The sequence below is a fragment of the Uloborus diversus genome, chromosome 2 (assembly GCF_026930045.1).
Source record: "Uloborus diversus isolate 005 chromosome 2, Udiv.v.3.1, whole genome shotgun sequence".
In the NCBI taxonomy this organism is placed as follows: Eukaryota; Metazoa; Arthropoda; class Arachnida; order Araneae; family Uloboridae; genus Uloborus; species Uloborus diversus.
This window is the reverse complement of record NC_072732.1, coordinates 38,283,116-38,298,363: the sequence shown is the minus strand read 5'-3', so window position 1 is coordinate 38,298,363 and position 15,248 is coordinate 38,283,116. Positions and strand designations below refer to the sequence as shown.

General features: G+C 32.1%; 1 long non-coding RNA gene across 1 annotated transcript; it reads left to right on the top strand.

The window, feature by feature from the left end:
- The first annotated feature begins 4,481 nt into the window (after positions 1-4,481).
- LOC129216080 (uncharacterized) lies at positions 4,482-8,010 on the top strand. Its single transcript, XR_008580168.1, has 3 exons — positions 4,482-4,607; positions 4,745-4,826; positions 7,923-8,010. It is a non-coding gene; the product is annotated as an uncharacterized LOC129216080 (long non-coding RNA).
- The last annotated feature ends 7,238 nt before the right edge of the window (positions 8,011-15,248 follow it).

Below are 15,248 nucleotides of genomic sequence, written 5' to 3'. Positions count from 1 at the left end.
TATAATCACATGATCGTGTTTTACAGTAACCCAGGTTTTTTCAAAATTATCGTATCTAAGATGCTTTATTAAAGAAAAAAGTGCACTTTTGAAAAATCCGAACTCTAAATTATTGGAGAAGAAATTGAGATATTTTCTAAACTTAGGCGTGTTGATAGACCGAAATCTCTCAAGTATTTTGAGTTATCAATACAGTGGACGCCTGTTAAATGAATCAGTGGTTAATTGAATCAACCGCTTTAATGAATTAAATTGTCTAAAACTGATAAAAATCTATATTGAATTAGCCGCTTTATTGAATCATCCGCTTTATGGAATCAAAACTGCTTAGAACAAGCGTGATTCAAATAAGCGGCGACCACTGTATAGTCTTGGAAGGGAACACAGTGGACGCCGGTCAATTGAATCAACGGTTAATTGAATCAGCCACTTTAATGAATCAAACCGTCAAAAACAGAACACAACCCAACTTTTTAAAATACTATTGGTACCCGCACGGCGTTGCCCGTAATAGAAAAATTAAAAGATCTTTTGGTTCGCCTGTATATTTACAAATGTATGGTGAATTGTCGCGCCAATTGGCTTGAGCCCATGTTACGGTTCCACGTTACGATAATTTCGTATCTTGCCAATTGGCTTGTGCCCGTGTTACGGGTTCCAAGTTATGATGATTTCGTAAATTACTCGTCCATCTTATAATATTTTTGTTCTTAAAATTGTAATAGAAAAAGAACTACATCGAATTTTCGAAAAATCGCTTCGAGGTGCACACCCCCATGCTACAAACTAACTTTGCCAAATTTCATGAAAATCGGCCGAACGGTCTAGGCGCTATGCGCGTCACAGATATCCAGACATTCAGACATCCTCCGGACACCGACTTTCAGCTTTACTATTAGTAAAAAAGTCGTTTTATTGAATCATCCGCTTTATGGAATCAAAACTGTTTAGAACAAACGTGATTCATATAAACGGGGGCCACTGCATACGTTTAAAAGATATAAAAGGCGAACGTTTAACTTTTTGCTTCAATAGAGCTGTAGATAACAGCGCATTTTCTTGGTCAAAGTTAATTGCTTATTTTATAAAAAATACTGAAGTTTGGTAACAAAAAAGTCGGGATGAATTTTGACATATCGAGATGTCGTGGAGTAAAAGCGTTCGGCTGTGTGTGTGTGTATGGGGGGGGGGGGTCGAGGAACAAATAAGCAATCATTGATTGCTCAAAAAAAAAAAAAAAGCAAAATTAGTTATGAGGAAAGAAAATAAGAATATGCAAAATTAGTTATGAAGGAACGAAAATAAATAAATAAATAAAAAGATAAAAATTGAGTATTGGAAAAAAAGGGGCAACTTTTAGTGTTTCAAATTTTAACCGAAAACTCAAGGAGAATTCTTTTACCTTCAAAAGAAACCAGTTCTCCTGTACATTCTTTATTACTGTAAAGATGAAACTATGGGTTTTAATATCTCCTTGCATAATTAAATTAACGGGGTTGTTTTCTTCAGTCAAAAGTATTACTTTTAGTCACTGAAACTGATAGAGTAAGCAAAAAATAAATAAATAAATAAATAAATAAAATAAAAAAAATTAAAAAAATAAATAAATAACATGGACCCAGAAAATACTTTCACTTTCCCAACAGTTATGTTTTAATTAATTTATTTTAAAACGTCCGATTTTTCAAACAAGGCGTGGTCTTTATGACGTCACAAATGATGCACTTTGGCGCATTTGTCTAACGCGTTTCCTCGTTATGATAATCAAGAAGCGAATTAGATATTGCGCTCTACGCTTACCATCAACCATATCGTTGCCATTACACGGGAGTAAAGATGCGATTTAAATATTGTGGCCTGTGAATGGCAACACTGAATGGCATTTCATCATTTGTGATGTCGTCATCGGCAAAAGCGAAAACAATGAAAGCGGACCGATTATTATTATTTTTTTAATACTAAACTTAGTCAAATTATTTAAAAAAAATGGTCAGATCCTATGTTTTTGAGTATGCTCTTTCAGAAAAAAATCCTTTTAAAATTTTGGAAACGACCCCATTGAGAAAATTAAGAGCTTAATTGGGGAAGACGGTAGACTACGCTCGTGCTTAATATAGTATTACGGCACGTAAGAGAATTATATATATAGATATGTAAGTCTTATATCTCAAAAGGGGGGAGAAGAGGGGAGAGAAAACAGGTGCAAAGAGAAAATTTTGAGGTTTTCGGTGTCTATGAGCTGATGATGTTCAAATCGTTGATATTTGCCAAGTAACTATAGCTTAGAAATAACGAATTTAAAAAATAAAGAAAAGAAGCAAATACAAGTTCAAAATTTGAAGTGGCTATGTTTCGGCGGCTGTGAGTCATTATGATGACTTTTATTTTCGTCTGCTGAATTTGAAAGAGTAGGAAGCTCATCAACACCACAACATATCCCTGAACTTAAACAAGAGTCCAACAATTTGATTAAAAAAATGACCCTTTAAGTACTTATCACATCTATGATCTTTTCGCATCAAGATTAAAGAAAGACGAATAAGAACCTTTCCTTTAATTAGATGAGTGAAAGTTTAATTAACAAAAAGGCTTACTATATATATATATATATCATTGTAAATATCTTATTTATATTGCTGTATTTACATTTTAAGATAAAATTATTTATTTTTCTATTCTAATATCTTACGTTTGTCCATTTTTTTTTCATACAATGCTTGCATTGAAGCATATCTATCTATCTTACTTATGAAATTCTATTGCTATTTTATCTCAAAGACTAATTTTACAATGTCAAATTCATTCAGCACCTCAAATTATCGCAAACTCATTAAATGATCAGTAGCACTGATTTCTGTGAGGAAATCTGATATCACATTCACTCAAGATTGCAGTACCAGATTTGCTGACCACGAACATTTTCTCTTTGGATAATTTTTTTTTTATTTTTTTTTAATATATAGGCATTAAGCATTTTAATTATTTTTTAAAATTATTATTTTTATTATTTATTTATTGATTTATTATTATTATTATTATTATTATTATTATTATTATTATTTTTTCATTTTATTTTCTTTTGCTTTCATCTATTTTTATTTATTTACTTATTTTTATTTATTTTAATGTAAATATTTATATATATTCTTTCTTATTGAACAAAATTATTTTCTTCTGTATATATCAAAATTCATTGTTTATCAGTGTGGAGTATTGTTAAATTTTCTCGTACGTCATCCCATAATTTGTGAAATTTAACATTGTTGAATGTGTACAAAAGGATGACGTATTTAATAAAAAAAAAGTACCAGATTTGCAATTTTTCCGAATCGGGGCTAAAACCTGAAACTGCCGTCCTTACCCATGTTCTCTTGAAGTTTTATATCGAGTTTCAACGAAAAAAGCCCAGGAAGGGGTGGGAGGATTTTCCGCCTCCTAAAGTTGCCATCAGGGCTAGGGTCCCGGCCCCGGCTTGCCCCCCCCCCCCCCCCCCCCCAAATCTAGCGCTGCGAGATTGTGATGCCCAGTCTCATCGAGAGGTCCAAAAATGTCTAAAGTAACGAAATTTTTAATTAATTTTTCTACATATTTCTTTAATACAGAGACTTAGCACGAGAAATAAATTGTATTCACAATTCAAATAAAGTATAGGAGGCGCTGTAGCCTCTGGTTCGTACAGGAGTGTGAACAGGTGGGGGGGGGGGGCATAAGGAACACTTGTTGGCCCGCTTTCTAACTTGAAGGGAGCATGACATTTGCATGCGTCTTTATAAAATCCGGTAAGAGAAATTGATTTACCTGATAGTACCAAATAACTGGTCTGGGGGCAATTGCCCCTCTTAGGCGCCTGGCCCATCTACCTACTTAACCGGCTTTCTTTAAATAAAAAGACAGGGGTGACCACCTAGGGGGGATCATGGCTCCCACTTTTTTTTTGGAGGGGGTCTTTGCGATTTTTGGGGGGTGTGCCCTTGCTTTTAGGGGAGTGGGCACCCCTGTAAAAAGAAAGTTCCTTTTTGAAAAAGATTTCTTTCAAAAGTAAAAGATTCTTCAAACAAGGTCTTATTCAACTTGCTCCTTGCAAAGTTGTGAAAAATAATCGGAAATTGGAAAAAAAAATGATGCTGAAAATTATTTTAACACCAATAAAGAGAATTCGGAAGTTTCGTCAATTTTAGCGCCAAACATGGCAACTGAAAACTTTGCTTAGAGCGCCAAATATAATTCAACCGCGCCTGAGTTTGGCGCGGTTGTCTCGGTTGCCATTGCAACCATAGAGCTTCATTCTGATTTGCCGGAAAGTTAAGCATTTCAGTGGGTTGAGCTTTTTTGCTCCATGTCGGCGTGCGGCGGCGTGTGGTGCTGTTTACACGAGGATTTTAATATACTAACCCGTTTAGCTAACTATTCATAATTTCCAAGTGTTTGTGCGAATATTCGTGGAAGTTATGCCTCATGTTAGCGGCGGTAGTGGAGTTGATCTATCGCCGAGTGATGAAATTAAAGTGTTTCGAGTTGAAGGGGAGGGGGAGGATGAGGAGAGATCGTCTGCCGAAAATTTGAAGGAGGTCAAAACCAGCCTCGTTACCGAAGTTACAGAAGAAGAGGTAGGGGTGTGTGTGTGCTGTGTTTTGTTATTTGTTAATTTTCTTGGTGTGGTTTTTTCCAATGTCAACGCCTTCGATGAACACCGAGGAGTGAAAACGATGTTGTGATTGAAAGCAAGGTTTATTTTTATTTTTAGGAGAATCGAGTTCAATTATCCAGTCAGAGTTTTCATCCTTCCAAAAATCCTCTTATACCCAGATCCGATTATAGCGCTTTCGGTAAGTGTCAACTGTTGTTTTGTTATTGTATTTTTCGTGACCTTGAACTTTTTATTTAAATCTGCTTGAAAATTGTCATCAGCATTCGTGAAAAATGCACCACGTGCAATCCAGATGCAAACACATGATAGTAATTAAATGTAAAACGTGACCAGTTGTTTTCAAATCTTATTTTTCACCCCTTGCATTCTGTACTCTTCGTTTGAACCAAATTAATTTAACTAAGCATAATGTTAAAGAACCTCATTTGTTAATGAGATACCTAACAATAACATGAGTATTAAAAATTGCTGATCATTGATCTAGTTTCCTGATATACTATGTAATTTTCAGTTAACTTGAAAAATTCAATTTAAAATGACTCTGTTAAATAATTAAAATAATCAAAGGATTCATTCACGTTCAGCATCAGTGCTTTAATTTTATTTCTACCGCAATTGCAGAAAAAATGAGCAATTTTTAATGTTTAAAGGTATTGTATTTGTATTCATACAAATACACGCCGAAATATTTTTCCAGCATTTCGTCACTTTTTCTCTTTGTCACCAAGAATGCCGTCCCATCAAATTAAAAATATATGGATGGACGTAACAAATCTGATTCTGCTAGCATTGGATTATGCAGAGCGTAGAATTAATTTATTGCTCCATTCTTCTTTGAAACCCGTTAAAAAAATTAGGTTGTAGGCTTATAAAAATTAATCAGTACTGAAAAATAGCAATAAAATATAATTCTGGTATGAAATTTGTTCAAGATAAATGTACCATGTGATTTTGTTATAGAATTTGTAGGGATGGCAATGTTGGCTGTTTGTTGATAATAAATTAAAATAAAATATATTGAAAGACCAGTCCAAGTGCCCTGCAGTCCCAGCTCCCCCCTCTGTGGCACTATCATTTTGTATTGATCTGTTAATAATAAAGCATTTTCATGCCTGTGCTTCATTCAAACTCCAATCATGTTTGAAACAATATAGTGGACAGATGCTTTGCTAAGAAATGATGTGGAAAATTGCTTACATATTTTTTTATGTCTTTGCAAACAATTAAATAATTTTGTTACCCGATAAGTTTTTTTATTTCTCTTAATAAGTTGTAAATGTGTCTATTTATAGATTCGATTTGTTTATCATCCATGTTATCTAGATTTTTGATTCCTCACCTTGCATTTGGTCTCAGTTTATCCATTGAAACAAAGTTGTATTTTATTTTAAATATTTCAACTGCGCCTTTTCTCCCGTGTTTTGTGAAAAAAATTACGCAGCGTGAAATTTTTTAATGTAGGAAACAGGGTTCGCCGATATATATCACGGTATGTATCCGATATCTATTTTGAAAATACCATGATATTTTTTTCAAGTACAATATAAAAATTGATAATCATAGGAATATTGTTTAATATTAAAAACAACTCAAGAGTACTATGTACTATTTTTATGATGTATTAATACATCATTAATATAACAAAGTAATATAATATTCCTTTTATTTTATATATTCATAAACATATTAGTAATGTAACAATTGTAATTTATAATAAAAGTGCCTAGTTAGATATTAAACGTTAGTCAGAAAGAAAAAGTCTTATGACTGCACCAACTAATGCCTATTTTTTTATTTCTGAATCGTACAACTGTGTAAAAGTAGTTAACAGGAGAAAAATGAGTAAAACAGCTAATGCTAAGTTCACCATTGAAATTGATAAAAATGTAAAATGAAACAGATATAAGTGATGAAAGAAACCTTAATTTTAAGTCTAAATGTTATAAATATAATAAAAGAAAATAAAGGGTGTTTCCGAGATGCATTTACTATTTTGAAGATTTTAGTTTGTGCTGATTGAAAATATCCGATACATATCAAAATGTCGATATTTTGGAAAATATATAATGATATTTTTGAACCCTGGTAGGAAATGAGCTAATACAGACCCTAAAAAATGATATAATGGAAGGGGGGGGGGATAGTTTAAGGAGATTATCCAACAATTTGTTACACTGATTTTTCGGCACTTTTGTGAATCTTGTGCTATTGGGCGTTTTTTTAAAACATATTTTTCCATTTGTTTGATTTTGTTACATATTCCTGTAATATTATATTTCTTTTATCCCAGAAGAATTTGTGTTTCTATAATGGAGTGTACGACATGATTGAAACCTAAAATGATTTTTTATGTGATAGTTGTTGATTTTGATCAGCCTGATGGTTAATGGAGATTTAATGGAGGGATTTTTCCTAAAATCTTTGCACATTGTATGAAAATATAATCTAGAAGGAAGAAGAATGAAGTAAGGGGTTGCATGCAAATTTTGATTAGCCCTTTATCGTTAGCGGCTGTACTTGACAAAGTTTTCCCCAGTATGGCGTAACTCTGAAGCATAGCTTCTATATCAAGAGTGACTGATAAAAATGTAAAAAAATTTCACTGACCGTTCGAAAAAAAAAAAAAACGATTGTTTTTTCATGTAATTTACTAACAATGACATTTAACATAAAAATAATCATTGTATATTATTCTTATACTTTTAAGAAGAATCACCGAAAAATTTAAAAAGTAAGCACAATATTAAGATAAACTGCCTGAAAATCCATTATTCCTATTTGAAATGTATTTATTTGTTTTTAAAATTAACAAGAAATGTTTTTTAATAAGGTAAAATATGAGTTTAAAATCCACGAAAAGCAAGTGTTCCCTCTTAAATAAGCTCTGGTTCGACATTGTAAAGATGTAAATTGATTAAGTAAATGTTTCCTTTTTAATTGGATTCAAATTTTAAATGAAATAAATTATTTATTTTCAAAATAATATCAAACTTAGCTTTGTGCTAACTATAATTTTCACTCAATTTATGTCTCATTGCAAAATTTCACTTCATCTGGAAATTTGTTTGAAATGAGTTATTATTGAATACAATATAAACATAATATAAAAGCATTATAAGTTTATACTACATTGAGAAGGGAAAAAAAACTTGGTATTAGTTAAATGTATTGTTTACATCCGAAAAGATTTATAAGCATACTTAGTCCTTTAACTGACATTTTTCCTCAAAATTAAAAAGGATGCATTTAAATGTTATTTTTACTTTTGTTACAGGAAAACATTTTGAATATTATCCTCCTGCACCTTTTGGATACGTTGTACCTTATCATCGGAATGGAGCTTTGGGTGCTTTATCAATGGTAAGTTCAACATATATAGTCGAACCTCCATATATCGAAGTAGCAAATTGCCGGGGGAAAATTCGATATACAGAAATTTCGATATATAAAAAAAATCTTAGTTTATCGTAAAAAATCTCCTTAAACATTGAAGTTAAAACTAATTTTCGCCAACTGTAATGTTTCATATTTTTGAGTGCGTTTGTCTAAGTTTCAGTACTTTTATTGCGGCTTTCCGATTTCTCATAATAGCAGGGACTGCTTGCAAAAATACTAAATTTACCAGAAATGACATTTTTGCGCCTTCATACAGCTTCATTCTTTGGCAATTCAACTTGAGATCCACTCCTCAACATTAGGGGATTTTCGTTTTGTCATTGTAATCAAGAGAAAAGTAAAAAAACAATCTAATTAACTTGAATAATTTTCAGTGAAGCTAAAAAACCTTGGAATTATAATCAACAGACGGTAAGGATAACTTGGAAACTAATTTTGCTGTATTACTGGTTGCATCTATGATTTAAAGTAAACTTGAGGGAATTTAAGAACTCCAGAACGAAAGAATGACCTATCTACACACCCCTCAACCCCAAATTCCTTATGAGTTTTGTAACAAAACCTTTAGTGAGCGTATTTTTCTCCTTAACCTTCATTTTTCACGAGACAAATTCTGAAGTGGAAAAAAATCTGAGAATGTCTCGAAAAAAATTTCGATGTATGGAGATTTTTTTGATATACAGCAACAATTTTTTATGTAATGGACATGGAATTTTTCTGGGACTTCGATATATAGAAATTTTTGATATATGGAGGTTCAACTGTATTTTACCTTCTCAATTATGTTATTAATCATTAGTCTTGGTAGATTTTTTTGATTGTTTTTATGGATCTATGTTGCAAGACAATGAACTTGTCAAATGTTCTACTTCTATATGGCTGTTCAAACTAAAGACTACAAATAGTTTGTTTACATAAATTGGAAATCATTAAAAAAATAATATGGGGTTGCTCTTTATTAACTTGCTGTAAGAAATGTTTGAACTGTTCTTAATTCAGATTTTTTGGGGAACAAGCCTAAATAACTTAGATACCCACGAACACTGTTTGCAGAAAATGTTTAAATTTGCATACAATTTTGATATGTTTTAAAGAAATTTCTTCATTAAGTGATATCTGTTGCTTGGCAATTTTATGGTTCTAGTGATTTGTACTAAAAAAGAAGTGAGTGTAATTGAAAAAAAAAAGAAAAGAAACATATTGGAGTTGCATAGTGGTACTCCACTCTTATATAACTTTACATTTTTGCTGTTTTGCATAATATAAGACTTGCAAGGCTGGCCCACAGCATTTTTTGCGGAAAATGTTAAGGAATTACTTGAGTTTGCAGACAGTTTTACGTTTTATGTCGATCTGTTTGGTTCAGACTTCTCTTTATCATTATGGTTGCCTTAAAATTGAATTTTTCTGATGAACTTTACTGCAGTACAGCCTAAGAAAAAAAAATCAATTTCATGTGTTCTTAAATTCTTAAAATCTCAATAGATATCCCGTACATGAAAAAAATTGCTCTTAAAATTTAATATCTGTCAAGAAAGTTCCTCCTAAAGTGCAGGATTCTAGGTGCCCAGGAACCTAGCTGGACGTTGGATGTATTTATGAACCACATGTGTGGACTCATTCGGAATATAGTAACGACACAAAAGAAGATCTAAAACTAATTTTCATTGCATTGTTGAAGCAATGATTAAAGTGACCAGAAATGTTTTTCCTCAAAATGGGACACTTTGAAATTTTGGGCAACAGTATGCATATTAGTTAAAAAAGCAATTTTTTAACGGTTTGTGCTTATTACAAAGAATAGAAATGAGCAGATTAGAAAGAAGAGTAGTGCTTCAAATTTCAAAAAATTCACATACACTTAAGTCTCTATCCATAATTAAAACTAATCTTGAAAACTTTGACACTTTGTTTTCTATTTCCATTGTCAAATTAAAAGCTTTGAAAATAGACAGAACACTATTTAAAATTAGCTAAAAATAGCGTACATGTGTGAGAACTGCATTAACTTTTGATAATTTTAAAAGCTTCAATTGTATAACCACACTTGAATATTTACGACACATACCCCGTGTTTTTGAACGCAAAATTTTTTATATGACATAATCATTACCACTTTAATATTCTTTCAATTTTCCAAGTGTGATTTACAAAAAAAGGCAAATTGGTTAATATTTTCCAAAATGGTAATTATTTTCTACACTGTTCTCTATTAGTCATGTGGTTATGCTTGCTTTGCTTGATTGGTCACTGTTGTTTTTTCACTGTCACTGATGTTTTCCACGCTTAAATTTGCAAGAGCAGGTTGCTAACTTTAAAAAAACGGGACGTTTCTGCGTCCCGACACATTGTGCGGAGACAACGGGACGTGCTGCCTGAAAATGGGACGTGTTGTCACCTTTGCTATGATCAAAACTGCTTATTTGTTCTACTGTCTGACCATCGATTTCATGGAAAGGTTTATATCCAGTTTATAGGCGGAAATGGACGTATCTATTAGTTTATAGGGATGTTGGTTTGTTTCAGATGTGCACTTTTGCCTCGCTATTATTTAGCCGTAGTTTTGTAAAAATGAAAATTTGCTCACAGCAACATTTTTTAAATCTAAAGTATATTCGATCTATATTCTCGCGTCAAAAATTAATTGATTTATTTATTCACAACACAGTTTTGAGCTTACCATTTTGCTTTTACGTTTCTGAACGAAATGAAGACATTTTATTTTCTTTTTGTTGTTTCCATGGTAACTATTTTTGTTTCCCCTTATTTTATTTTTGAGAATGCAATTAATGAATAAGGCACTAGTGACATTATAAAACGCGAGCATCTTAATCACATTGTTATTTTCCCTTCTCCCCTGCTAGATTCATTCACATGGAATCGTCTTTACTTGGCAGATTGCCAAATTACATACATATTATGCTCAGGAGCGCCCTAAGCTAAAATTTTTCAGAGGGGTAGTTCTCAATTAACTGAATAGCACCCAGAATTTTACAGAATGATTTAAAGAACAGGCTCATATGTCTACCTAGTGAGAAGAAATATTAGTCATCTTTAAAAAAAAAATGTTGAGACTGTCTCCAAATGTGCTGAGCCATTAGAAGTCACAGTGACCTCCTGTGACTTCTCATGAGGGTGTCTATAGCTGTACTATGGCTTTTGTTTCATACACTGCAATTTTTGCGTTAGAACATTCAAGCTAGATGAAAAATATTGAAATATATATTTAATAGTATTAGTTAAGTATTAAGTTGTTCAGTAGGCTTGTTTGTTCTTATAAGAAATATAAGTTTATTTTTGCAACTTTTTCTCACTAGTGGATTTGTAGTTTTCCCAATTTTAAACATTATGATATATTTCTTTATTATTTTTTTCTCTCAATGGGTTTAAATCATTTATGTTCCAAGTGTTTTGTGATACACTGTTAAGGAACCAGTAGGAAAAATGCTTTATTTTTATTTATTTATATTTTTTTGTGCAGCAAATATGGATAAAGATAATTTACATGTAACGCATAAATTCAATATTCATTCTACTAAGCCTATTTACTTACTCATTTTGCAACAAGGGTTTGCCGTGGTTAATTCTGTTAGTTTCTTTTTAACATTGAAATTTTTATCATCCTTAGCATAAAATTCAACTGCATTATGAAGTACTTAAAAAAAAGTAAAAATAGTAAATTAGTGCCATTAGAACTGCATGCAACTATTTTCAGTAGAAATAAGTGTAATTGATTATTTTTTATAGTTATAGTGAAAAATATTTTTTGCTGTAGGTGATGCAGCTGTATGATTACAGCAAACTTATTAGGATACTTTTTTTATGTGCTATTGCATTTAATGGATGTAATAGAGGGACGTGAAATGTGTTGTAAACAACACATAAATTTAGCACAGTACCACTTAAAAATATTTTAACTAATTTTTTATAAACAAGAATAGTATTGCGCTATTTTGTTACTAACATTGTTTTTCTTATTTCTTCATTTTTGAAGAAAGCCTATTTTATTAAGCTAAGAATATTTCAAAAGTAGGGCTTCAATCGCCTAACTGAAACAGGAGGCGAATAGGACATTTTTCACACATTCAGCACTTACATTGATATAATCAGTATTAAAAAATCCTCAGGTGTAACTCAAGTATGAATAACAATGAATACAAGGCAGGAGAAATTGTGTGCCTTCTACAACAGCAATAAAAATTTCCTTTGTGTGAAGATGGCGATAATTCAGATTCCCTTTTTTTTCTTTTTTTCATTTTCACGACCAAAGCGTGCGCGCTATGCGGGGCCCACACTTTTTCTCGCCTCATACTGGTCCTGGTTCTTTTTTTTTCTATTTTTTTGCTATTTAATCATTCCTTCCCTCTGGGCTGGTACCGATGGTCCCCCTATTCCCATTGTTCGATTTGAAGGAGCGTGTCGAACTACTCGCCACCTTGAAGCCCATTGAAGAAGGCAAGGGCATAATTCTTGTTCGTTTCTTCCATGTGCGGAACAGAACACGGCGTAGAGTAGAGAGGGTGGGTGGAGAACCTAAGCGGGTGGGGGTTGGGGAATGCGAGGGGGCATGTTTGTATTGCTCTTTTAATTGAGTATGCCCTTCCCTGGTTCCAGGTATTTATGCCTTGTTAAAACTCCATTTGAAAATTTTTCCGCGTTGCTCTGGGCGTCGTTATTTTTTTTTTTTTTTTCACTTTTTTATTCTTTTTAATGTGCTTGATATAATCTGCTTTGATACTTATTCATTGTTTCGTTGCTGTGTTTTTGCTGTCAAGTTTTGAAACGAGAAGTATGTCCCGGTGTTAAACGTTGCTATTCGTTGCATTTTATGTAACGTCACTACTGGCTAGATTATACCATTAAAGAATTAAAAAAAAAAAAAAAAGAAAGCGTTGATTAAAAATTCTTAGTTTTTCTCGTAAATTTTTGAGACGAAGTTAAAAAACAGTAAGATAGGGTCAATAGTGATCTCAAAAGTTCTTTTTTTTTTCTGAATGTTTATTGTTGTAGATTATTTGCATCAAAAAATAGGAGATATGTGTATTTTTATATCATTTGTTTATTATTATTATTATTTGCGTTCTTTTAAGAAGGATGCAACTTTGAGCCTTATTCCTTTATTTCTGTAAATCAACCAGATGGTAGATCGCGGAACGATTTCTTGTTTACCTAACTGTATAGCGGCTTCTTTGCACAACCAATCAAACTTTTCGCTCTTGTTGGGCATTTTGTGTGTTTTTAAGCACTGATGGTCAGGTTTCGAAAATATAATGACATTTTCCAAAATATCCGATATTTTGATATATCGGATATTTTGATATCTATCTGATATTTTCAATCGGCACAAATTCAACAAGTTTTCAAAATAGTAAATGCATCCTCAAATCATCCTTTCTTTTCTTATATTGTTGTTACAATATTTAAACTTAAAATTAACTTTCCTTTCATTATTTATATCAAATATTTAGTTTAACATTTTTTTCAATTTTAATGGAGTTAATTTAGTATTATCTGTTTTATTCATTTTTCTTCTGTTAGCTAGTTTTACACAGTTAATATGATTCAAAAATATAAAATATGCATTAATCGGTGCACAGTCAAAAGACATTTTCTTTTTTCTGACCAATGTTCAATATTTAATTAAGCACTTTTAATATGAATTAAAATTGTTCCATTACTAATAATTTTATGAACATAAAATAAAAAAAAGGAATATTATATTAATTTGTCATATTAATGATGTATTATTGCATCATAAAAATATAGTACATTACTTTTTGGTTATTTTTAATAATAGACAATAATTATGATTAATAAAATTTTTACATTTCAAATACCGTAGTTGAAAAAATAAATATCAAAATATCACAATATTTTCAAAATAAATATCGGATATATATCGTGATATACATCATGATATATATCAGCGAACCCTGCTGGTGGCAACTAAATTATTTTTTTAAGTTAAAAACACCAAAAAAAAAACAGCTTTTACATTTTTTGATCCTATACTTCGCCAACAAACAAAACCTGTTGTAATGTGAGGCAAACTGACCGCCACCTGTGACGGAATTTCACATGGTATGTGTTTGTATAAAATCTGTTTTAATTAATTTTATTTCACAACATACAGCACGGAATTTTGTTTGAATTACATACCTAAGAGAAAACAGAATTTTCCCCTTTAAGGGGGAGGAAGTCAGACATCGCTAAATTTCGAAGGGAACAAAACCGTACTAATTATTTATTTAAAATCTAGATGCAATGCCCTGTTTTGCCGCAAAACTCGCACTTAGTTACTTTGCTTAACTCGCGCGCTTGGTTGCTCATAAACGCTATAATTAATAGTGACACACGGTTTTAAAATTTCATGATTTAGAAGAAAAGTTTTCGAATTTTAGGTATGGCATTTTAAATTTAAACTACAAAAAGCTACCAGAAAATATAACATCATAAATGTTTTGCGCTTATTGTGGTATTTAGAATTAATCAGTTAAAAATAATATTGCTTTAAACCTCTTGTGCTACTGAGTCGTCACTTCTGTTGCCAGGGTCCGATGGGATACCGTTTTATCTCGACTTCTTCAGTTTGTGCACAGTCCCCGCAATTTCTTACTATGCACCATGGGGACTGAGATATCGCAGGAAGATGTTTGGGTGGGTGTGGAATTGCTGACTGATGGAGATTCGACTTCGTTTTGCCTTGCCCTCCCTTCACGTTGGAAATCTGTGATAGTTTAGCAGAGAACCCAGTTGCCCTTGGCGGGGGGCTATGACAACTACCATCTTGCGAGTCAGTAGTTTTAAATCAAGTAGTAGCATTGCTGCACGGTTTACTTTTACATCCGTTGTTGGTGGCACGATGAGTCATTCCAAATTCAGTTTTACACTCTCGCTTTGATTTAGGGAAATTTTCTCATGACGTCATTATTTTAAAGTTTCTTGACATTTTGCGTAGTTATGGCGTGGTGTGTGGTAGTTTGTGAGATAATATATGATCTTAATTATTGCTAAATGTGCATTTGAGATATGTTCGTTTTTAAAATTCAGGGAAAAAGCCATAATGATGTGCAACTACCAGGCTCTTTATTACCCTCCCTCTATATTAGTTCAGAATTTTCAAACATGTATTTGCAGTATATTCCCCTCATATTGCGAAGTTGAAATATTCAAGTAAAAGTGTTAAAATTACCTTAAAATCATT